Source organism: Macaca nemestrina, chromosome 12 (genome assembly GCF_043159975.1).
Source record: "Macaca nemestrina isolate mMacNem1 chromosome 12, mMacNem.hap1, whole genome shotgun sequence".
NCBI lineage: Eukaryota > Metazoa > Chordata > Mammalia > Primates > Cercopithecidae > Macaca > Macaca nemestrina.
Window position 1 is genome coordinate 6,329,350 of NC_092136.1, and position 24,953 is coordinate 6,354,302.

Consider the following 24,953-nt stretch of genomic DNA (forward strand, 5'->3'; position numbering starts at 1 on the left):
GCGGCCTGTGGCTACTGAGACCAGTGGGACAAACCTGGAAACTTGCCCCCTGGACCGAGCATGGACTAGTTGTTCACGACTTGAAGGAGACCTGTATCTGGCATTTACTGAGGGCCAGGCACCGTGACATGAGCTCAGGGACACGCAGGACCCCTTAGGGCTGGGGCAGGAAGCACCTTTCCCTGCACCTGGATGAAAAGCTGGGCAGCTACCCTCCCTCTCCAGTCACTCTTAGGTGCAATGGAGCCCTTGGGTCCCTTCTAGTCCCAAGAGTGGACTCAGTCCAGGAGCTGCAGCTCTAGTTCCAGTTTAATGATCAAAATTCTCAACCAGGTGCGGTGGTCCACACCTGTAATCCCAGCACTTTGGGAGGCCAAGGCAGGAAGATCGCTTGAGCCCACGAGTTTGAGGCTAGCCTTGTCAACACAGCAAGACCTTGTCTCTACAAAAACTACGAAAGTTAGTCCAGTGTGGTGACGCGCACCTGTAGTCCCGGCTACTCGGGAGGCTGAAGTGGGAGGACTGCTTGAACACAGGAGTTCAAGGCCAGTCTAGGAGTTCAAGACCAACATGGCAAGACCCTGTCTCTGCAAAAAATACAAAAGTTAGCCAGGCCTGGTGGTGCAAGCTTGTGGTTCCAGCTAATCGGGAGGCCGAGGCAAGAGGATCATTCGAGCCCAGGAGGTTGAGGCTGCAGTGAGCTGCGATCACATCACTGCAGTCCAGCTTGGGCAACAGAGCAAGATCCTATCTCAATCAATCAATCAATCAATAATTTAAGTTTATTTAAAGCTGACGCTTTGGGAAGTTGCAGCAGGGAAGCCACCATGGAGGGAGGCCAGGCCAGCTCCTTCTCTCCTTCTGCACACGCTCCTCCCACCTCAGCTGCCTCCGCTCCTCAAGGAGGAACAGAGGGAACAGGAAAGGCCACCCCAGGAGGCCCAGCACCCCATGACCTGGCTCTGGGGCCTTGTGAGTTTATGGATTCCCAGTGCTGAGTCATCCCTCACAGGCTCTTGTGGGCACCTTGGACATTGCTCAGAAGCATCTGGTCCCCGGGAACACACTTTTGCCTAATCATCAGGGAAGGGCAGCTTGCTCCAGCCAGGTCACCTGTCCAGCGCCTTGGCCCACCAGGCAGCTACAGCCACAGCCTTGCCTTTGATCAGAGCAAACACCAGACATGTATGTCATGCCCCCAAACCCCCCATATCCAGGGGACACATGTCCTTTCTTGCCAGGCCTGAGATGAACAAGGGAGAGACAAGTCCCCAAGCCTTTCTCTCTTTCTCACGTCACCCACTCCTCTGTTAGATTCTCAAGGTGGATGGTGGGCTAACTAGGGCAACTGACCATCCTGGTTTACCTAGAACCGAGGGGGCATTTTCAGGAATAAAACTGTGAAAGTCTGGAGCAAACAGGAGCAAGTTGGTCACTCTGGGGCTGGTGGAGCCAGGTTTCCTTCCACAGGCCCCCACCCCGCAAGCACAGGAGGAACCCAGGACAGGAGCACAGAGCAGGCCCCGGGACCAGGCTTGCCATTTTTGCCACTTACAAGTCTTTTTTTTTTTTTTTTTTTTTTGAGATGGAGTCTTGCTCTGTCACCAGGGCTGGAGTCCAGTGGCACCATCTTAGCTCACTGCAACCTCTGCCTTCTGGGTTCAAGTGATCCTCCTGCCTCGCCTCCCGAGTAGCTGGGACTGCAGGTGGCACCACCACGCCCAGCTGAATTTTTTTTTTTTTTAATATTTCTAGTAGAGATGAGATTTCACCATGTTGGCCAGGCTGGTCTTGAACTCCTGACCTCAAGTGATCTGCCTGCCTTGTCCTCCCAAAGTGCTGGGATTACAGGCGTGAGCCACTGTGCCTGGCCCCACTCACAAGTCTTAAACCATGCCTCAGCACATCAATGCCATTTACAAAAAAGTAGAGGGATTTTTCCAGGCAAAAAGAGATAAAAGATATAGGCTGATTAATCATGTCCTGCTTAAAAAATAGCTCTGATGCTATTAAGAATTGTTAGTATTTTGCAGGTGTGACAAATGATTCTGTTTCTGTAGGAGAATGTTCTTAGGAGATCTCTTCTGAACGCTCATGGAAAGCATCACGCTGTTGGCAACTTCATGTTTATTTTTATTCATTTTTTATTTTTTAGAGACAGGGGCTTGCTGTGTTGCCCAGGCTGGAGTGCAGTGGCACAATCACAGCTCATTGCAGCCTCGACCTCCTGGGCTCAAGCAGTCCTCCTGCCTCAGCCTCCCAAAGTAGCTGGGACTACACGCCTGAGCCACTGCACTCAGCCCAATGTACCTTCAATATTTACATTTCTGGCAAAGGAAGCAAAACCTTAACAAATTTTGAACCTAGATAATAAAATTATGAGGCTGAGTGCAGTGGCTCCGGCAGGGACGGCTCACGTCTGTAATCCCAACATTTTGGGAGGCCAAGGTAGGCGGATCACTTGAGGCCAGGAGTTTGAGACCAGCCTGGCCAACATGGTGTAACCCTGTCTCTACTAAAAATACAAAAAAATTAGCTGGGCATGGTGCTGCACATCTGTAATCCCAGCTACTAGGGAGGCTAAGGCAGGAGAATCACTTGAACCCAGGAGGCAGAGGTTGCAGTGAGCTAAGATCGTGTCATTGCACTCCAGCCTGGGCAAAAGTAAGAGCGAAACTCAGTCTCAAAAAAATAAAAAATTAATAATTTAATTAATTAAAATGAAATGAAATTATGGACAGTCACTGTAAAGAAAAAAAAAATAAATGTGTAGATCAGCCAACAAGTGATGGAATAGAGCGTCCTATCTTCCTGGCTGGACAGATACACCTCAGAACAGCTGGAAGGCGGCTCCATGTAGAACTTTCTGGACTGCTTCAGGTGCTGTGCTGGAGCATGGTGACAGAGGAGCCTGGCCTGTGGACCTCCCCTGGCCCCCACCAAGGGCGAGGTCTGCCCGTGGGTGGGTCTGAGGGAGGCACCTGTATGGCCTCTGTGCAGTTTGGTCAGGGAATTTGGGGTCCAAGTACCTGGTGCAAAGCCTAAAAGGGCGTTAGGTGCTGTGGACACATCCCTTGGGACACATGGGGTCTGGACAGGCTGGACAGAGGTGGGGCCCCCTAAAGCTTGGAGCCCTGGGCAGGGGCACCTATTTTACTGTCTGAGGGCTTCAGTACTTGAAACAAAATGGAGGCAGAACGTCCCACCTTAACACCCCTGATTCCTCCATACCGGCTCGAGAGACAGCAAGGGCCAGAACAGAGGTGGCCCTGCCCAGGGTCATGCAGCAAGGAAGTGGCCAGGCTGGGATCTGAACCCAGGCTAATCCCCTCCCTTGTCCTCCTCCAGGCCCTCACCCCTGCACAGAGCCCTCCAGCTCACTCATCCTCAGCCAGTTCCACCTCCTCGGCTTGTAAACGCCGCGGGATTCTCCCTTCCTAAAAACAAAGGCCTGGCCGGGCACGGTGGCTCACACCTGTAATCCCAGCCCTTTGGGAAGCCGAGGCAGGCAGATCACAAGGTCAAGAGATCAAGACCATCCTGGCCAACATGGTGAAACCCCATATCTACTTTAAAAAAAAAAATTAACTGGGCGTGGTGGCACACACCTGTAGTCCCAGTTACCTACTTAGGAGGCGGAGGCAGGAGAATCGCTTGAACCTGGTAGACAGAGGTTGCAGTGAGTTGAGATCGTGCCACTTCACTCCAACCTGGCAACAGAACGAGACTCCATCTCAAAAAACAAACACACAAAAAAAGGAGGAGCTCAATGACTCGTGCCTGTAATCCCAGCACTTTGGGAGGCTGAGGTCGGCAGATCACTTGAGGTTAGGAGTTCAAGACCAGCCTGGCAAAACGTAGTGAAACCCCATCTCTACTAAAAGTACAAAAATCAGCCAGGTGTGGTGGTGGGCGCCTGTAATCCCAGCTACTCAGGAGGCTGAGGCAGGAGAATCGCTTGAACGCGTGACCTGGAGGCTACAGTGAGCTGAGATTGCACCACTGTACTCCAGCCTGGGTGACAAGACTCTGTCTCAAAAAAAAAAAAGAAAAAAGAAAAAAAGAAAAAAAGACTGGCCATTCCCCTTCAGCCCTTCCTCAGGGTCCCCTGAGCACTCTATGCCCCCATCTACACTGAGCACTCCAGCCCGCCATCTACACTGGCTGCCTCCTGCCCTCACCTCCTGCTAAGGCCATTCCCCGCTGCATCTGTCTTCTAATTCTGCAGCCTTCAGCACGCTGGGCCCCTCCCTTGTCCCCTTGAGCCACTTCCAGCCTCCCCTGAGCTGCTACTCCTCTCCCAGAAGCCTCCACCCAAGCCCCTCCAGTCCCCAAGATGTCCCCTGCATCCGGCACTGCCCTTCCACATGCTCCTTCCCTCCAGCTTCACAGCAGGGTCAGGCCTCCAGGCTCTGCCCACTGTGCCCATTCACAAGCTGTGGTGGGGGCTCCGAGGGGAGGCAGGGGTGTGCGTGGACTTGGGACGCCCAGGTCTGGGACCAGGGGCAGCTGGTTGGTGGAGTGTGGAAGGGGATAGGGACTTTCAGGAAGAGAGGCTGCAGGGGCAAGACCCGGACGGGGGATGCCCCTAAGGAGGGCTCTGACCCGGGGAATATTGTGCAGCTTCCTCTCTGCCATTCCCGGAGCTCAGACACTGGCTGGCTGTCACCCCGCCCTTCCTGCAGGACACAGCTCCATCCCTGCCAGTTCCTAGTGTAGGCATCTTCCGCAGCACCGTTGGGAAAGGAAGTCATCAAAGGTGCCTAGGACCAGAGGCTTTTTCCCGAGGTGGCAGAGGAGGGTGTGGGTCTCAGGGCTCTGGCTCAGGGCAAGCGTGGGAGGTCTTAGATCTGCACCAGCCCCAGGAAGGCCCCTCCTGCTCCCTGGTGGAGTCCTAGAGGTAACAGCAGCCCCTAAGCTCTGGTGGGAGTGGACAGCGGCTTTTCTGGCTTCCTACGGCCAGCAGGATAGCTGGGCCTGGCACTGAGCCCAGAGATCACATGCTGGGGCGTTGGCACAGTGAGGAAGAGACCCTCGCCGAAGCTGGCAAAGAAGACCCCACGGGGTGCAGCCGGTGAAGCTGAGAGCTCAATGTCTGGGGGAGCCTGGAAAAGGGGTCCTCCCCTCCCTCTGCAGGCCAGGATCGCAGGTTTCCCCCTACATGTTGGTAATTCCCAAAAAACCCCATGGCCGCTGGAGCAAAGATCGCAGTGGGCGGCGGCCTCGGGAGCAGTGGACAGGGCACGCAGTGCCTTTGATGCCGGAGCCCTCACTCCACAGGCAACAAACTCTGCAGTGGACTTTGCACCCGGACTTTGTTTTCACCATAAAAAGAAAGGGACAGATCACAGTACCCCTCGCTGCCCTCGCTGAGCCAGAAGCTGCCGCGTGAGCTCTCACAAGCTCCATTTCTAGGTTCCCCAGGCGCACCCCTGAGCCCCTACTCGCCCATTAAGTCCTCCTAATAGCCCTTTGAGGTCTTAATGTATGCCCATTAGACAGAAGGGAAACTGAGGCGAAAGCAGGTGACTTGACCGAGGTTCCTAAGCGAGCAGGGCGTGGAGCTGAGAACCTCGTTATTACTGCTCCCCACGCAGCCGTTCTAGGGGGAAGAGGCTGACCAGAGTGACCCGGACACCACGGGCCGCCTGCGGTAAGACGTGTGGCCACGAGGGGGCAGCAGTGGCCCGCCCGACCGGGCTCTCCCCGGCGCTCAGTATCCGTCCCGGGCCAAGCAGCAGCGAAGAAGCAACTCTGCTGTAAAAACGGGTGACAGCGTGGGGCGGGGGGGGGGGGCGGGGGGGCTGCGTGGGAGGGCGTGGAAGATGGATGTGGCCAAGGCAGGGGAGCGGCAGCTGCACACACTGGATGCTGTTAAGATGAAGGGAAAGAACGTGGGCTCCGAGATCACTGGACGGTTCCACCCTTCTTCCTGCTCACTGCATGGCCTTGGGCGGGTTGTTGAACCCTTGGAAATCTGTTTTTTTTCTTTTTGTTTTGTTTTGTTTTGTTTTGAGACAGGGTCGTGCTCTGTGACCCAGACTGTAGTGCTGTGGCATGATCTTGGCTCACTGCTGCCTCCCAGATTCACGTGATCCTCCCAGCTCAGCCTCCTGGGTAGCTGGGACCTCAGGTACGTGCCACCACAGCCGGCTAATTTTTGTATTTTTTTTGTAGAGATGGGGTTTCGCCATGTGGCCCAGGCTGGTCTCGAACTCCTGGATTCTCCTGCCTCAGCCTCCCAAAGTGCTGGGATTACTGGCATGAGTCACCGCACCCAGCGGAGACCTCAGTTTTCTAACCTGTGCCAGCAGGAATAATGGTAGCTCCCTAGCTTGGCTGTGCTGGGAATTAAGTAAGTTGACCAGGTAGCAAATATGAAATATTACTGGACACAGAGGGCCCCAGGCTGGGTTAGCAGTGGTGGCCAGGGCTGCTGCTTCCTGGCCTGTGCTCCAAGGAGGGGCCTCATTACCACCTGGGTGAGTCCTCTTCCAAGCCTGGCACTGCTGCGTGGGAATAACTTCTCCTACCAGGCCGGGCGCGGTGGCTCACGCCTGTAATCCCAGCACTCTGGGAGGCCGAGATGGGCGGATCACGAGGTCAGGAGATGGAGACCATCCTGCCTAACACGGTGAAACCCCGTCTCCACTAAAAAATAAAATACAAAAAACTAGCCAGGCGAGGTGGCGGGTACCTGTAGTCCCAGCTACTCGTGAGGCGGAGGCAGGAGAATGGCGTGAACCCAGGAGGCGGAGCTTACAGTGAGCCGAGATCCGGCCACTGCACTCCAGCCTGGGTGACAGAGTGAGACTCCGTCTCAAAAAAAAAAAAAAAAAAAAAAAAACTTCTCCTACCCAAGTTGGCAGATTGTGTGCAAAGTCAAGTCCTGACTGGGGCAGACTTCGAGGCCTCTTCATCGGACCCGCCTCCGGTGACTGCATTCGCACCTCCTCCTGTTCCTGGTTTAACCCAGCCCAGCTTTCCTCCCGCTGAGCCCTCCCTGGGCCTGCTGTCACCCTCGCGCCGCTGTGCTTCGCAGTGCCATTCCCTGTGCCCTGAATACTTTGGCCTGCCTCTCCACCCAGCTGAGAGTCAGGGCCCCGTGAGGCTCTGCTCAGCCCGTCCTCCGGGTTTCCGCCTCTGCTGAGCACTTCCCTGTATGACTGTTTCCCAGAGTCCCCACCAGCCTGGGAGCTTCTCAGGACCGGGACCCCTTCTCAGGACTGAGTCTTCCTGGTCTGCCTGCAATTTTTACAGGCGGGCACACTGTCCCTTGGCCAACATCAGAGCCTGAACATCTGCAGATCTGTCCTAGCCACTGGGCACCCAGGCACCCCAGCAGGTAGCTCTGTTATCATCCCATTCTGTGAAGCTGAGGCTCAGAGAGGTGAAGCGCCTGGCCTGGGGCCACAGTCTGTGTCAGCTGCAGAGCCAGGAGCAGAGATTTGCACCTGGGGCTCTGCTCACAGTGTTCTACACAGACTGCTGCTGAAGCCACCTATGTAGGGTCAACAGAGTTCACATTAACTCCCTCTCACCTCCCTCAGCCAGGGTGGGGGCTGATGATGGACACTCTGAGGGATGTCCTACCCTCCCCAACCACGCCCGTCAGTTTTGCCGGATCTCCTTGGAAGAAAAGCTCTGGGCAGAATTCCACTGTTGGCCTGGCCTACACTCTCCTTAGTGGCTTAGGACCCTCAGCAGTGCATAAGTTGTGGGCAGAGGAGATGCAATCAGGATTCTCACCCACTCACCCCTTGCCAGCCCCAATAAGCTCAATAAGCTGGGCTAGAACTGAGGAAGTGTCCAGGAAATGTGCAAATGGCCTGGGGCAGCCGTGTTCCTTTGAGTAAGGTTGCTGAAGGTGAGGCTGAAAGTTGGAGAAACAGAAGCCAGTGCTTATGGTTTTAATTAAGATAATGGAATGTATCTATCCATCTACCTATCTATCCATCTATCTAGCTACCTATCTCTCCTTAGAGATAGAGTCTCACTCTGTTGCCCAGTCTGGAGTGCGGTGACATAATCATAGCTCATTGCAGCCTCGATCTCCTATGCCCAAATGATCCTCCTACCTCAGCCTCCTGAGTAGCTGGGGCTACAGACACACGCCGACTATGCCTAGCTAATTTTTTATTTCTTTTTTTTTTTTGTGGAGACTGGGTTCTCACGTTGTTGCCCAGGCTGGTCTTGAACCCCTAGCTTCAAGCAATCCTCCTGCCTCAGCCTCCCAAAGTGGAGGGATTACAGGTGTGAGCCACCACACCTGGCTTGGAATTTATTTGTATTCTGATTATAAAATTAATACATGCTTATTGCAGAAAAGTTTGAAAATAGAAGGCCAAAGAACAAAAAGCATATATAATTTCACAGCTAAAATCTCACCGCTATTAACATTTTTATTTATTTTCAGGCTTTTTTCTTTCTAGGTACATATGCAGAGATAATATTTAATTTAATTTAATTTATTTATTTTAGAGATAGGGCCTCATTCTGTCACCCAGGCTGGAGTACAATGGAGTGATCATAGCTCACTGCAGCCTCAAACACCTGGGATCAAGCAATCCCCCGACTCAGCCTTCTGAGTAGTTGGGACTGAAGTGTGAGTCAAAACAACTGGCTAATTTTTTTTTTTTTTTTTTTTTTTGTAGAGACAGAGGTCTCACTATGTTGCCCAGGCTGATCTCAAACACATGGGTTCAAGCGATCCTCCCACCTTGGCCTCCCAAAGTGCTGGGATTACAGGCATCAGCCACCATGCCTGGCCTAAAAAGCCATTTTTTATCATTTACTAAAATCCCATGGACACTTTGACCTGTCTGTATTCCATGCTACTGATCTGACTGCTGGCATCTACATCATTATGGCCATCTATCATAATCCATTTTAACGTTAAAATTGTGCTGCTGCTTAGAATTTTTCTGGCCTGTCTCCTATTTGTATTCTTCCAGATAAAATTTAGAATCATTTTATCAAGTTCCCCTTGCAGAAAAAGCCCTATTAGATTTTGGTTGAAAAATACTGAAGTGGCCGGGCGCGGTGGCTCAAGCCTGTAATCCCAGCACTTTGGGAGGCTGAGATGGGCGGGTCACGAGGTCAGGAGATCGAGACCATCCTGGCGAACACGGTGAAACCCCGTCTCTACTAAAAAATACAAAAAAAAACTAGCCGGGCGAGGCGGCGGGCACCTGTAGTCCTAGCTACTTGGGAGGCTGAGGCAGGAGAATGGCATAAACCCGGGGGGCGGAGCTTGCAGTGAGCTGAGATCCGGCCACTGCACTCTAGCCCGGGCGACAGAGCCAGACTCCGTCTCAAAAAAAAAAAAAAAAAAAAAAAAAAAAAAATACTGAAGTTTTACATTAATTTAGGAAGGGGCCGGGCGCAGTGGCTCACGCCTGTAATCCCTACACTTTGCGAGGCCAAGGCAGGCGGATGACTTGAGATTGGGAGTTCGAGACCAGCCTGGCCAACATGGTGAAACTCCATTTCTACTAAAAATACAAAAATCAGCTGGGTATGGTAGTGTGTGCCTATAATCCCAGCTACTTGGGAGGCTGAGGCAGGAGAATCGCTTGAACCCGGGAGGTGGAGGTTGCAATGAACAGAGATCGCACCACTGTATTTCAGCCTGAAATACAGAGCGAGACTCCATCCAAAAAAAAAAAAAAAAAAAACTTCGGAAAGATTGAGACTCTTACAGTCATAGGTCTTCCTATCCAAAAGCACAATATAGCTTTTCATGTATTCAAGTCCTTTTCAATGCATCAACAGGATTTTGCAGTTTTTTTTCATGATATCTTGCTATTTCTTATAAAATATATTCCTAGATATTCTGCATGTTTTCTGGATGTTTGTTAATGAATATTTTTCATTTGTCATATTTCCTAATTGGCTGTTTCTTTTGTGTGGCCATTCTTTTGTGTGTGTGTGTTTTTTTTTAACTTTCTATTTTGAGGTAATTTTGACTTACAGAAGATTTGCAAAAATAGTACAGAGAGTTCCTGTTTCCCCCTTATGTTAACCCAGTTTCTCCTTATGTTAACATCTTACATAACTATAGAACAATTGTCAAATCTAAGAATCAACCTGGGCACAATGCTATTAACTAAAGTGCAGAAGCTGTTCAGATCTCACCAGTTCTTCCACTGATCCCCTTTTCTCTTCCAGTGTTCAATCCAGAATCCTACATTATATTTAGTTGTTGTTTCTCTTTGGTGTCTTCCAATCTGTGACAGTTCCTCAGTCTTTCTTTGTCTTTCCTGACTTTCAGTTTTTCATACTTTAGAAAAATACTGGCCAGTTGTTTTGTAGAATGCCCTGAGTTTGGGTTTGCCTGAAGATTTTTGTGATGAGATTGGGGTCATGCATTATTGGAGAGGGTGCCACAGCCTTGGTTTGCAATGTCAGTTTATATCACCGGAGACCCTAACCTTGAGCATTTCGTTAAGATGCTGTCTGCCAGGATTCTCCACTAGAAAATTACTATTTTTCCCTTTTTAATTACTAAATGTCTGAGGGGAAATACTTTGAGACTATGCAAATATCCTGTTTCTGCTTTAACTTCCACTCACTAAGTTTAGCATTCATCTATGGATCTCGCTTATAGCAATTATTACTGTGGAGTTCTAATGGTAGTATTCTGTTTCTCTCATTCCTTCCACCTTTATTCATTTGCTTTTTCCTCATTTATTCATTTTGTTTCAGTTGTTTACACCAATATGGGTTCGTGGATATTGGTTTTATTCTTTGGGTTGCAATAGAATAATATCATTATTTTGTTACTCAGTTGTTCCAACCTTGGTCGTTACGAGCCTTGAAATTTGGCTCCTATGCTTTTTTTTTTGAGACTGAGTCTCGCTCCGTCACCCAGGTTGGAGTGCAGTAGCGTGACTTTGGCTCGTGCAACCTCCGCCTTCCAGGTTCAAGTGATTTTTCCCGCCTCAGCTTCCAAGGTCGCTCGGATTATAGGCACACACCACCATGCCCGGCTACTTTTTGTATTTTTAGTAAAGATGGGGTTTTACCATGTTGGCCAGGCTGGTCTCAAACTCCTGACTTCAGGTGATCCGCCTGCCTCAGCCTCCCAGAGTGCTGGGATTACAGGCGTGAGCCACCATGCCTGGCCTCCTATGCCATTTTAACATGCCCCTGTCTTTTCTTTTTCTTTCCTACTTTCTGTGACCATAAGAAGCTCCAATATACATTTTTTGCTGCCCTAGACAGCCTCAATCAGTTCTCAGAAAAGCCCTGGTTCTTTTTATGGGATACGTAGAAAACTAGTTCTGTATGGCCGGGTGCGGTGGCTCATGCCTTTGGGAGGCCGAGGCGGGCAGATCACAAGGTCTGGAGATTGAGACCATCCTGGCTAACATGATGAAACTCCATCTCTACTAAAAATACAAAAAATTAGCCAGGCACGGTGGCAGGTGCCTGTAGTCCCAGCTACTCAAGAGGCTGAGGCAGAATGGTGAACCCGGGAGGCGGACCTTGTAGTGAGTCAAGATCGGCCACCACTGCGCTCCAGCCTGGGTGACAGAGCGAGACTCCGTCTCAAAAAAAAAAAAGAAAAAAGAAAAAAAGAAAACCAGCTCTGTATGCTAGGTCTTTTTTTTTTTTTTTTTAAGACAGGGCCTCTTTCTGTTGCCCCGGCTGGAGTGTAGTAGCACGATCACAGCTCACTGTAGCCTCAACCTTCTGGGCTCAAGCAACCCTCCTGCCTCAATCTCCCAAGTAGCTGGGACTACAGGCATGCACCACCATATGTGGCAATTTTAAAAAATTGTTTGTAGAGATGGAGTCTCCCTGTGTTGCCTGGTCTGGAACTCCTAGCCTCAAGTGATCCTCCTGCCTTGGCCTCCCAAAGTGCTAAGATTACAGGCATGAGCCACTGTACCTGGCCTGGCCAAGGTAAGTCTTTTTTTAAAAGAAGTTGTTTTATAGTTTTTATCTCGAGTTTTCTAGCTATTTAGTCATATTGATTACAACAAAGGATGATTTTACTACCTCCTTTCCAATGTTTCCACATATTTTTTCATTTTATCTAACTGCATTTTAAAATAAACTTTTAATTTTAGAATGGTTTCATACTTACAGAAAATGCGCAAAGATAGTACAGAGAGTTCCTGTGTACTCCACACCTTGGTTTCCTTATTATTATCTTATGGATAATAAGATAGATAAGGTCTCGCTCTGTCGCCCAGGCTGCAGTGCAGTGACACGATCATGGCTCACTGCAGCCTCTGTCTCCAAGGCTGAAGTGATCCTCCTGCCTCAGCCTTCTGAGTAGCTGGGAGTACAGGCACATACCACCGTGCTTGGCTACTTTTTTTCAGTAGAGATGGGGGTCTCACTATGTTGCCAGGGCCGGTCGCAACCTCCTGGGTTCAAGAGACCCTCCCACCTAAGCCCCTGAGTAGCTGGGATTCAGGCGCATGCCACCATGCCAGCTAATTTTTTATTTTTATTTTTTGTATGGACAGGACATACAGTGTTGGACATGGATTGCTTGCAGAGGTAGGAGGATTGCTTGAGCCCAGGAGTTTGATCACACTGTGAACCATGATCGCACCCCTGCACTCCAATCTGGGCAACAGAGTGAGACCTTGGCTCAAAAAAAAAAAAAAAAAAAAAAAAAAAAAAAGAGAGAGAGAGAGAGATTCAAAGATAGGCAAAGGAGTGGAAAAGCTTTATAGTGGGCAAAAGGAAGGCTCCAAGTCTACCCTATTGGCAAGGGGCTGAAGGTGGGCTAACTAGAGATAGGGGGTACTATGTGGTTGACTATGGGTGCATCTTTGGCTTTCCCTGGTTGGTCTTAAGTTGGAAGCAGGGACAAAAATTAGGGAAGCTGTTAGTTATTAATCAAGTTCTGGCAGTAGTGGGCTGGTTATGATAGAAGTTATTGTTTTGGCCGGGTGTGGTGGCTCATGCCTGTAATCCTAGCGCTTTGGGAGGCTAACGTGGGTGGATCAGGGAGGAGGGAGGATTTGGGAGGTCAGGAGTTAGCCTGGCTAACATGGCGAAACCTCATCTCTACTAAAAATACAAACATTAGCTGGGCATGGTGGTGCATGCCTATAATCCCAGCTACTTGGGAGGCTGAGGCAGGAGGATCCCTTGAACCCAGGGGGACAGAGGTTGCAGTGAGCTGAGATTCACACCACTTTACTCCAGCCTGGGCAAAATTGCGAAACTCCATCTCAAAAAAAAAAAAAAAGAAGTTATTGTTTAGCTTCCTCGATTGTTACTGGATGTAGTAATCTGGCTTCCTGCAAGTCTAACTTTCAGCAGACTGGCTGCATGGGCTATGTACTGTAGATAAGGCATAAGTAAAGCAAAAATTGACAGAACATCAAGGATAAATAGAAAATCCGTAACCAAGCAGAAGATTTGAACACTTCACTTTCAGTAACTGATAAAACAAGTAGACAAAAAAAAAAATCAGTAAGGATGTAGAAGATTTGAACAACATAATTAACAAACTTGACTTGATTTACACATCTAGAACCCTGCAGAACACACACTCTTTTCAGGCATACTCAGAACATTTATATAAAGTGACCATATGTTGGTCCATAAAGCAGTTTCAACAAATTTCACAGGAGTAAAATAACACAGACCGTGTTTTCTGACCATAAGTACAGTTAACCTAGAAATTGAAAACAAAAAGCTAGAAAAGCCCCATATATCTGGAAATTTTAATATACACTTTGAAATAACAAATGGATCAGAGATGAATTCAGTTAGGAATTTAGAAATATTTTGAACTGAAAAATAATGAGAATACTCTACCCCAAAACTGTGGGGTGCAGCTGAACAGTTTGTAGAGGAAAAGTATACTCTTACGTGCATACCTTAAGGAGTGGGGGAGGATTGAAAGTTAATGGGAGGCCAACGTGGGTGGATCACTTGAGGTTAGGAGTTCAAGACCAGCCTGGCCAACAAGGTGAAACCCCATATCTACTAAAAATACAAAAAATTATCCAGGCGTGGTGGTGCACACCTGTAATCCCAGCTACTGGGGAAACTGAGGTGAGAGAATCACTGGAACCCAGGAGGCAGAGGTTGCAATGAGCCGCAATCGTGCCACTGCACCCCAGCCTGGGAGGCAGAGCAAGACTCCATCTCAAAAAAATAAAAAAAAAGTGAATGGGGCCGGGCGCGGTGGCTCAAGCCTGTAATTCCAGCACTTTGGGAGGCCGAGACGGGCGGATCACGAGGTCAGGAGATCGAGATCATCCTGGCTAACATGGTGAAACCTCGTCTCTACTAAAAAATACAAAAAACTAGCCGGGCGAGGTGGCGGGCGCCTGTAGTCCTAGCTACTCGGGAGGCTGAGCCAGGAGAATGGCGTGAACCTGGGAGGCGGAGCTTGCAGTGAGCCGAGATCCGGCCACTGCACTCCAGCCTGGGCGACAGAGCAAGACTCCGTCTCAAAAAAAAAAAAAAAAAAAAAAAAGTGAATGGAATGGGATAAACGTCCATCTCAAGAAGTCAGAAAAGAATGACAAATAAACCAAAAAAATCAAAAGAAGAAAATAATAAGGTTAAGACTATAAAGAGAGCGGCTGGGTGCAGTGGCTCAGGCCTGTAATCCCAGCATTTTGGGAAGCAGAGGTGGGCAGATCACTTGAGCCCAGGAGTTCAAGACCAGCCTAAGTAACATAGAAAGACCTCATCTTTGCTGAAAATAAAAATTAAAAATCAGCCAGGCATGGTGGTACTGAGGTGGGAGGATCACTTGAGCCTAGGAGGTTGAGGCTGTAGTAAGCCTAGTAAGCCATTATTGTGCCACTGCACTTCAGCCTGGGTGACGGAGTGGGACCCTGTCTCTAAAAAAATAAAATAAGGCTGGGCACAGTGGCTCACACCTGTAATCCCAGCACTTTGGGAGGCCAAGGCTGAGGTCAGCAGTTTGAGACCAGCCTGGCCAATATGACGAAACCTCATCTCTACTAAAAATACAAAATATTAGCTGGGCGTGGTGGCGTCTCAAAAGAAAAAAAAAAAAAAAAAAAGGAAGATTCCAGTAGAGAGAGGTGGGATGTCCCGGAGAGGCAGTAGCCAATCAGTGGGAAAAAGTTCCCCAGGAGATTGTGGGGGACAGAACCCGCATCGCAGGTGAGGAGATATTTCACTGGTGAGAACACCTCTTCCAATGCTACTTACTGAAGGGAGGAGAAAAGGATGGGCGTGTGTTTCTTCAGGCCTGGTGCAGGCAGGGAGGGAGTTAAGGGAGTTCCCATGACAGGGCTGCTGTTTTCTCTTTGAAGAAAGAGGCAACACCTGCTGAAAGAGAATGAGGTGGGTTTGAAAATGGTGGAGGGGCTGGGTGTGAGCGCCTGGCCAGGTGAGCGTGGGATTTCTGGCAGCACAGAAGGCCTGGTTGTGGGAAAAAGCCACGGGTCTCCTTCAGCACCCACCCAGGGGCAGGCATGAAGGTGGGCAGCGGGATTCATCCAGCGGGGTGGGGCTGCCAAGGGGCGTGTGGGAAGGACAAGGACGTGGAAGACACTCTATTGGCAAGAGAGTGACTTACTTGTTGGGTGTGGCTGCAACCCAGGAGCAGGTGCGGTGGGAGTCTGGAGACGGGATAGCTGGAAGATCGCTCAGGAGTGGGAGCCAGGTGGATTCCCTCTAAGATGGAGCCTGTCCCCAGGACTGATGACAGGGTCCCGAGCATGGCCTTGGAGCAGGAGAAACCACAAGGGTCAGCAGGACTAGGATGAAGGAAGTCACAGGGTGCACATGAAGGCTGGAGCACCCTACTGACAACCTCAGGCATGGAGGGAAGACAGTGGTCCGACGCAGTCAGTTAGATGAGGAAGCTGGTAGAAGGCAGTGCCCAGGAGTGGTCTCTTTTTTTTTTTTGAGACGGAGTTTCACTCTTGCTGCCCAGGCTAGAGTGCAATGGCACGATCTTGGCTCACTGCAACCTCTACCCAGGTTCAAGAGATTCTCCTGCCTCAGCCTCCTGAGTAGCTGAGACTACAGGCGTGTGCCACCATGCCCGACTAATTTTTGTATTTTTCGTAGAGAAGGGGTTTCACCATGTTGGTCAGGCTGGTCTTGAACTCCTGACCTCCGGTGATCCACCCACCTCGGCCTCTCAAAGTTCTGGGATTATAGGTGTGAGCCACCACGCCCAGCCGGGAGTGGTCTCTTGAAGGCAGAGTCTCCTTGAAACTCAGGAAGAGAAATACTTCTGTGTGTATTTTTCTTTTTTTTTTCTTTTTTTTTTTTTTGAGATGGAGTCTCGCTCTGTCGCCCAGGCTGGAGTGCAGTGGCCGGATCTCAGCTCACTGCAGGCTCCGCCTCCTGGGTTCACGCCATTCTCCTGCCTCAGCCTCCCGAGTAGCTGGGACTACAGGCGCCCACCACCTCGCCCGGCTAGTTTTTTGTATTTTTTTAGTAGAGACGGGGTTTCACCGTGTTAGCCAGGATGGTCTCGATCTCCTGACCTCGTGATCCGCCCGTCTCGGCCTCCCAAAGTGCTGGGATTACAGGCTTGAGCCACCGCGCCCGGCCTGTGTGTATTTTTCAAGGCATGAAAAGACTTTCCCTAGCACTTCACACACACACACACAGTGTTGCCATCCTGGAAACACTGGGTGGAAATTCAACACCAGCTCTTGGGAAAGACGGACATCTCCAAAACATACGTGACCCACGGAAGACAAAATTGTGAAAGAGATTGGGGGTGGGGAGGGGTGATCAATGACATCATAAGTGCTACTGGGAAACTTAAGTGACATCATAAATCTAAAGGGGAGGAAGTGTGCAGCATTTCCCACCGGGGTCCTGGTTAGGATTCACTATGACGCACCTTGGGACAGTTTCACTCGAGTGCTGGAGTTACGTTTAGGGTTTAGAATTGGTCGAATGTGCCCAGGCATGCTGGAACACAGATGACAAGATAGGGTTTGTTGTTGCCATGAAGATCTCAAAAGACAGGAAGCAGCCCTTTATTTCCCAAATACACTATTGTTCAAATCGGTGACACTTGTTTATTTACTACTCTACACAGAAAGTTGATCAACATAATTCTTGAAAAACCATTCAGGTTCTGCAACACTCTACAGGTTTGTTTCTTTTTCTTCTCTAGGCAAAGCAGTATCAAATCATATACCTTCTTCTCAAAGAACAATTTTCCCACTTATTTGCAGTCCTTTTGAGTGGACTGACCCGAACCTCTGGCAATAATTTAATAAGGAATGGATAGGAAGGTTTATACCTCAGCGATTGCATTCTATATACTCCTTTAATGTGTATTGGGATTAAGTTGGGGTTTTTGTTGTTGTTGTTGCTAAAGAGCATTTCTCCTAAAAAACAGTTTTCTATTTTAAAACACTCTTTTTCGGCCGGGCGCGGGGGCTCATGCCTCTAGTCCTAGCACTTTGGGAGGCTGAGGTAGGAGAATTGCTTGAATCCGGGAGGTGGAGGTCACAGTGAGCCGAGATCGTGCCACTGGACTCCAGCCTGGGCAACAGAGCGAGACTCTGTTATGAAGTGACTCTCTTTATTTCTTTTTCTTTTCTTTTTTTCTTTTTTTTTTTTTTGAGACAGAGTCTTCCTCTGTTGCCAGGCTGGAGTGCAGTGGCGCGATCTCAGCTCACTGTAATTGCCACCTCCTGGGTTCAAGAGATTCTCCTGCCTCAGCCTCACAAGTGGCAGGGACTACAGGTGCACGCCACCATGCCCAGCTAATTTTTGTCATTTTTAGAGAGACAGGGTTTCACCACGTTGGCCAGGATGGTCTTGATCGCCTGACTTCATGATGCCCCTACCTTGACGTCCCAAAGTGCTGGGATTACAGGCGTGAGCCACCATGCCTGGCCAACCTTCTTTATTTCTAATATTGCTTTCTAAAGAATCAACTTTGACCAGACCCAGTGGCTCACACCCATAATCCCAGCACTTTGGGAGGCCAAGGCGAGTGGATCAGCTGAGGTCAGGAGTTCAAGACCAGCCAGGCCAACATGGCAAAAACCCGTCTCTACTAAAAATACAGAAAATTACCTGGGCATGGTTGGGCGCGGTGGCTCACACCTGTAATCCCAGCACTTTGGGAGGCCAAGGTGGGCAGATCACGAGGTGAGAAGACCGAGACCATCCTGGCTAACACAGTGAAACCCTGTCTTTACTAAAAATACAAAAAGTTAGCCGGGCGTGGTGGTGGGTGCCTGTAGTCCTAGCTACTTGGGAGGCTGAGGCAGGAGAATGGTGTGAACCCGGGAGGCAGAGCTTGCAGTGAGCCAAGATCACACCACTGCACTCCAGCCTGGGCGAGAGTGAGACTCTGTCTCAAAAAAAAAAAAAAAAAAAATTTACCTGGGCGTGGTGGCAGGTGCCTGGGCATGGTGGCAGGTGCCTGTAATCCCAGCTACTTGGGAGGCTGAGGCAGGAGAATTGCTTGAACCTGGGAGGCAGAGGTTGCAGTAAGCCGAGATCGTACCCCTGCATTCCAGCCTGGGCCACAAGAGCAAAATTCCATCTAAAAAAAAAAAAATCAACTTTATTGGGGGTATAATTAACATAGAATAAAATGCACCTATTTTAAGTGTTCAATTCCACATGTGCATGCACACACATGTTAACTACCATCATAACCCATAATCTATTTTTCCATTTTTGACTTTTACCTTTTTTCTTTTTTTGAGACGGAGTCTTGCTTTGTCCCCCAGGCTGGAGTGCAGTGTGGAAAACCCACACATTGGGCTGGGCACAGTGGCCCACACCTATAATCCTAGCACTTTGGGAGGTCAAGGAGGGAGGACTGCTTAAGGCCAGGAGTTCGAGACTAGCCTGGGCAATGTAGTGAGACCTCTGTCTCTACCAAAAATTTAAAAAAAAACATTAGCTGGGGATAGTGCACACCCATAGTCCCAGCTACTTGGGAGGCTGAGGTGGGAGGATGGTGTGAGCCTTGGACATCAAGGCTGCACTGAGCCATAATTGTGCCACCACAGTCCAGCCTGAGTGACGAGAGAAAGATCCTGTCTTGAAAAAAAAAAGAAAACCTACACATGGATGTCAGAAATGTTCTGAGTAGAACAAGCTTTTCCTTTATCAGTTTTGGCAATTACGAATACAGCTGCTGTAAACGCTTCCTACAGATATTCGTGTGGACGTATGTTTTCATTTCCCTAGAGTAAATACCTGAGTGGGACTGCTGGGTCATATATATACGTATGTTTAACTGCCAAACTGTTTTCCAAAGTGGTTGTACCATTTTCCATTCCCACTAGCAACTCTATGGGAGTTCAGGTTGCTCTGAGTCTTCACAGATACTTGGCATTTTCATTTTGGGCCTGGAAGTGGGGTTGAAGGGAACCCCCGGGACGCTGGTGCCACTGTTACTGAGTGTTCATTCCACAAGGGGGTTCAATTTGTGAAAATTCATCAAGCTGTAAACGTATATATGCACTTTTCTGTACATATACTAATCCTCAATAAAAACTCGTTAAGCCATATAAAATACATGTGAACTAAATTAAGTAACAATTTATTGAAATTAACATGCTTTAAAAAAATCGAAATAAAAAAAACTCAGAGTAAGTCCGTAGCAGCCTCGTTTCATAATCCTGAAGATTTTTCCCCGGCCATCCACGGTGAATACCTAAAAACCAAATCAATACTTCTGAACATTATCAGAGGCATGTCAGGAGGCTCAGTCCAATAATGCATATTTAATTTCACTCCTATCCCCATCAATGACTCACTTTTATTCTCAAAATTCTCATAATTGTAATATTCTTAGTTTTGTGTTCAGAACATAAAAATAAACCTTCTATTTTCAAATAATGACAATAAAGGGTGGAGCATGAAGGGGAGTACTGGCTTCCTCCCGAGTGGGAACTCCCTTTAATGACAGAGAACAGCTCCTTCCAGAGGGAGTTTCCGGTGAAAAGGGAAGGGCTTCTGCCTAGTGTGACAAAGGTGGCACCATGGAGGGGTTCGGAATGGTTTGGGACTCAGGGACTTCAAGTCATTCCAAACTCTAGAGAATCCTCTTCCAAACACCAGAGTCCTGCTCTTTTGTAATCAGTAATAGTAACAACGGGTCCAGGTGTGGTGGCTCATGCCTGTAATCCCAGCACTTTGGGAGGCCAAAGTAGGCAGACCATCTGAAGTCAGGAGTTTGAGACCAGCTTGGCTAACATGGCGAGACCCCGTCTCTACTAAAAATACAAAAATTAGCCGGGTGTGGTAGTGCACACCTGTAATCTCAGCTACTAGGGAGGCTGAGGCAAGAGAATTACTTGAACCCAGGGGGTGGAGGTTGCAGTGAACCAAGATCGCGCCACTGCACACCAGTCTGGGCGACAGGACAAGACTCCATCTAAAAAACAAAACACACAAAAAACAGTGGCTAATATTTACTCAGTCCTCTCTGTGTCATGCCCCATTATAAGCAATTTACACACACTTATATATCATTGAATTCCCATAAGCATCTGATGAGGCAGGACCTATTACTCCTCTATTTCAGCATACAGTTCTCGTGAGTCATAGATTTCACATTTGCAAATTCACTTAGTCGGTAAAATTTATGTGGAACCCCACTGCCGCACCCCCCCTGCCTCCGGCAAACACACGCACACAAATCAATACTTGCAGCGCTTCTGAGGTCATGAGCCTGTACATGCCATGTGCCTGGAGTGGGGAAAATCCGAGTCGCCATGTGCTGGAGTCCCTGGCTAAGACCCAGCAAGGATGCTCTCTCTGCCCTCATTTCTGCTCACCTGTAAACAAGGGTTCATTTCTTGGTCTGTTTAGTGCCACATTTTTGTAATTTTTTGCTTTTTTTTGGTGGTGGTTTTGCATTTTTAAATGGCCCACACACATAGTGTTGAAGTGTTATCTAGTGTTCCTCAGTGCAAAAGGTCTGTTTTAGGGAGAAAATACATGTTAGAGGTACTTCATTCAGGCATGAGTTATATGCTGTTGTCTGTGGGTTTGATACCAGTGGGCTGGGGAGGTGCCCAAACGCAGGGGGGACTTTATTTATTTATTTATTTATTTAATTTTTTAATTTTTTATTTTTTTTGAGACGGAGTCTCGCTCTGTCGCCCAGGCTGGAGTGCAGTGGCCGGATCTCAGCTCACTGCAAGCTCCGCCTCCCGGGTTCCCACCATTCTCCTGTCTCAGCCTCCTGAGTAGCTGGGACTACAGGCGCCCGCCACCTCGCCCGGCTAGTTTTTTGTATTTTTTAGTAGAGACGGGGTTTCACCGTGTTAGCCAGGATGGTCTCGATCTCCTGACCTAGTGATCCGCCCGTCTCGGCCTCCCAAAGTGCTGGGATTACAGGCTTGAGCCACCGCGCCCGGCCGCAGGGGGGACTTTAACCCCAGGCTCTTTACCTCATTACGAAAAGGAATTCAAAGATGAGTCAGAAAATAGTGAAAGTACAGAAACTTATTACAAGGTGAAAAGTACATACTCAAGAAAGAGGAATGCGGGCCTACTCAAGAGAGAGTCGAGCAATGGTTTGGGGTTTCTATCTTTATGGGTTTCTTTAACAAAGAGGTGGAATATTCATAAAAATTCCTGGGAAAACGTACAGATTTCTTGGAGCAGAGGTGTCACCCATTTTTGTGCCAAATCTGAGTGTTCCCGAAACTGTCATGGTGCTGGTGGTTGTGTGTTTAGTATATTAATGAGCCCACAATGAGGTCCTAAGGGAAGCCTAGGTCAAGCCCAGCACCATGTTGGGTCCAGTCAGTCTTAGCCAGCTTGGTTCACATCTTGGGTTTTCAGGGTCTTAGCAGATGATAGTCTCTAGTCTTGTAAAACTGCTGCCTGGAATTTAATTCTCCTGTGACTACCCTGTATTATTCTCATTTCATTTTCAATGTTAATTAATGAGTCAATAATAGACATTAAATAAGGCTTCTTTTTGTTTGTTTCTGTTTTGTTTCGAGATGGAGTCTTACTCTGTTGCCCAGGCTGCAGTACAATGGCACGATCTTGGCTCTCTGTAGCCTCCATCTCCGGGGTTCAAGTGATTCTCCTGCCTCAGCCTCCCCAGTAGCTGGGACTGTAGGCACGTGCCACCACGTCCAGCTAATTTTTGTATTTTTAGTGGAGATGGGGTTCCACCATGTTGGCCAGGCTGGTCTTGAACTCCTGACCTCAGGTGATCCACCCGCCTCGGCCTCCCAAAGTGCTGAGATTATAGGCATAAACCACTGTGTCTGGCCTAAATAAGACATCTTTAAATAGAAACACACACACAAAAACAAAGTAATGTGTATCGATCTGTTGATAAAAATGTAATCAAGAGGCTCACAGGAACCTAACCCTGTATCTTCCCTAGGAGCTGTGGTTTCCAAGGAGCAGTATTTGCCAAATCCATGTACTGGGTGCCTTTATTCAACATAACTGCTGCCAAAACCAGAATTGACTATGACGACGAAACTGAGGCACAGAGCCTAAGCCTCTTGTTTGTTGTCATTCGGCAAAAAAATGAAGGAGCCAGGATCTGAAGCCAGGCAGTGTCATTCCAGAGTCCTAACTTTCAAATGTCGCATCTAGCAAGGTCTTACATTCAAATAACATTGTAAATTCAACAACAAAGAGGACCAAGCTCCGAATTTATTCAGCTATTTCTGCACAGAAAGCTCCTGAAATGATCAGTGCCCGGAGACAAAAGGTACAGGATGTAAGTATAACGTTCTCTATGTTATCCACAGCCCTCAGAAGCAGCTGCTCTGCCTGGCTTTACTCGCCCTAACACTCCACAGAAGAGTTATGCAGTTCCCAGAGCTGTGCCTTCAATGGACACTAGGTTTCAGGTGACCCCAAAGATGCTATCAGAGAATATGACTTTCCCATAGGAGAGAATGGGTTTCCTGGTATGTTGGACCATCTCAGCCAGATATTTCTGTTGTCAGAAACCCATCAGTAACACTCTAGACTGGAGATCAGCAGATATATTCTGTAAAGGGCCAGACAGTAAATATTTTAGGACTTGTGGGCCATATAGTCTCTACAACTAGTCGACTGTGTCCTTTTATCAAAAAAGCAGCCACCTATGCAGCCATTAGGTATTAGACAAAACCTAATGAAGAGGCATGACTCTGTTCCAATAGAACTTTATTTAAGAAAGCAGATGGGCCAGGCGCGGTGGCTCACATTTGTAATCCCAGCACTTTGGGAGGCCAAGGCGGGCAGATCACGAGGTCAGGAGATCAAGACCGTCCTGGCCAACATGGTGAAACCCCGTCTCTACTAAAAAGTACAAAAAATTAGCCCGGAGTGGTGGCAGGTGCCTGTAGTCCCAGCTACTCGGGAGGCTGAGGCAGGAGAATGACGTGAACCCGGGAGGCGGAGCTTGCAGTGAGCCGAGATTGCACCACTGCACTCCAGCCTGGGTGACAGAGCAAGATTCTTGTCTCAAAAAAAAAACCACAGCAGATGGAGGGCCAGCTGCCCAGCTGCTCCAGAGAAAAGGAGGAGCTGTGTCTTATCTTTGTAATTTCAGCCCCAGCAGTAAAAATTGTCCCTATGTTGCCAAAGAGGAAATGAAAACACAGAGAGTCAGTCTTTTTTTTTTTTTTTAGAAGGAGTCTCACTCTGTCGCCCAGGCTGGAGTGCAGTGGTGCGATCTCGGCTCACTGCAGCCACCCCCTCCCAGGTTCAGGCAATTCTCCTGTCTCAGCCTCCCGAGTAGCTGGGACTACAGGCCCACACCACCACGCCTGGCTAATTTTTATATTTTTAGTAGAGACGGGTTTCACCGTATTGGTCAGCCTGGTCTCAAACTCCTGACTTCAGGTGATCCACCCGCCTTGACCTCCCAAAATGCTAGGATTACAGGCGTGAGCATAGAACTAAAATCTGGCTGCCGATTGAATATTTTGTTTCGGAGTGAGCCTCAATACTGTACTTCATGTTAGATCTGAACTAGTTAGAAAAATTAAAGCAAATACATAGCAAAAGGATCTGATCTTCACATGATCCAACCGGCCTTGGGTCTCAGCAAACTCACGTCTGTGCAGGTTAAGTTCCACACATGAACTGTGACTGAACTGTGGACGGTGGTGGTGACATCAAATCGCATTTCAGGTGCTCCCAGAGCTCGGAGTGGATGGTTGATCCTGTCTGCACAATCTCAGCTTTCTGTGTCTGTTAGCTTCCTAGTCCAAGCCCCAAGGCAGGTTATAAAACTGGAAATAAAGTCTTGGTTTGCTCCTGTGAAATCATCCTTCGCAGACAGGTTTTGGTTTGGACCAGAGGAATGCCTGAGGGTCTTACATACACTGGAATTCAGTCACAGAACTACTAACTTGCAAAGTCTATTTCTTTTTCCTTCCTTCCTTCCTTCGTGAGCTGAAACCTCCACTTCCTTCCGGATTCAAGCAATTATCCTGCCTCAGCCTCCCGAGTAGCTGGGGCTATAGGCGTACGCCGCCACGCCCGGCTAATTTTTTGTATTTTAGTAGACACGGGGTTTCATCATGTTGCCCAGGCTAGTCTCGAACTTCTGAGCTCAGGTAATCCGCCAGTCTCGGCCTCCCAAAGTGCTAGGATTACAGGCAAGAGCCACCAAGCCCGGTCTGCAAAGCCTATTTCTAACCAAAGTCAAGTCCCACACACTTGCCTCTACACTGCGTTTTGCTCCTTTTTATTCCAGGTTTTACAATTACAGAGCACTTGATGAGCCTGGTTCCACGTCTGTAAAATGGGGCGAAGTTCTTCACTGTGCTACTGCAGAGTTAAGCCACTGGCCCTGTAGGCAAAGTGCTTAGAACGGGCGTGGCACGCTGCCACCCCCACTCTAACTACAGGGCACCCCAGCGCCCCGCCAGGGGCTGAAGAAACGTGGGAGTAAGCGGAGGAACGCGAAGGGCGTGTGCCCGTGAAAGGTCTCACGAGGCGTTTCGAGGTCGCCTCTTCAGGCTGGGCCGCCGCCAAGGTGCTTCTGAGCTCACCCAGCCCAACCCGGGCAC

The 24,953-nt window shown here is 48.8% G+C and overlaps 1 long non-coding RNA gene across 4 annotated transcripts in view; it reads right to left on the reverse strand.

Annotated features, from left to right (window-relative positions):
- Nucleotides 1-24,038, reverse strand: part of LOC112424568 (uncharacterized) — a 29,314-nt gene extending 5,276 nt beyond the window's left edge. Inside the window, exons 1-4 of one of the 4 annotated variants that reach the window (XR_011610449.1) lie at nt 23,934-24,038; nt 18,331-18,493; nt 15,539-15,685; nt 15,169-15,285 (exon numbers count right to left, since the gene is read on the reverse strand). This is a non-coding gene — a long non-coding RNA (uncharacterized lncRNA). Of the gene's footprint in view, nt 1-9,348; nt 15,289-15,538; nt 15,686-18,330; nt 18,494-23,933 lie in introns of those variants that run through there. The other 3 variants (XR_011610447.1, XR_011610448.1, XR_011610446.1) reach the window with 3 other exon arrangements.
- Between the last annotated feature and the right edge of the window lie 915 nt (nt 24,039-24,953).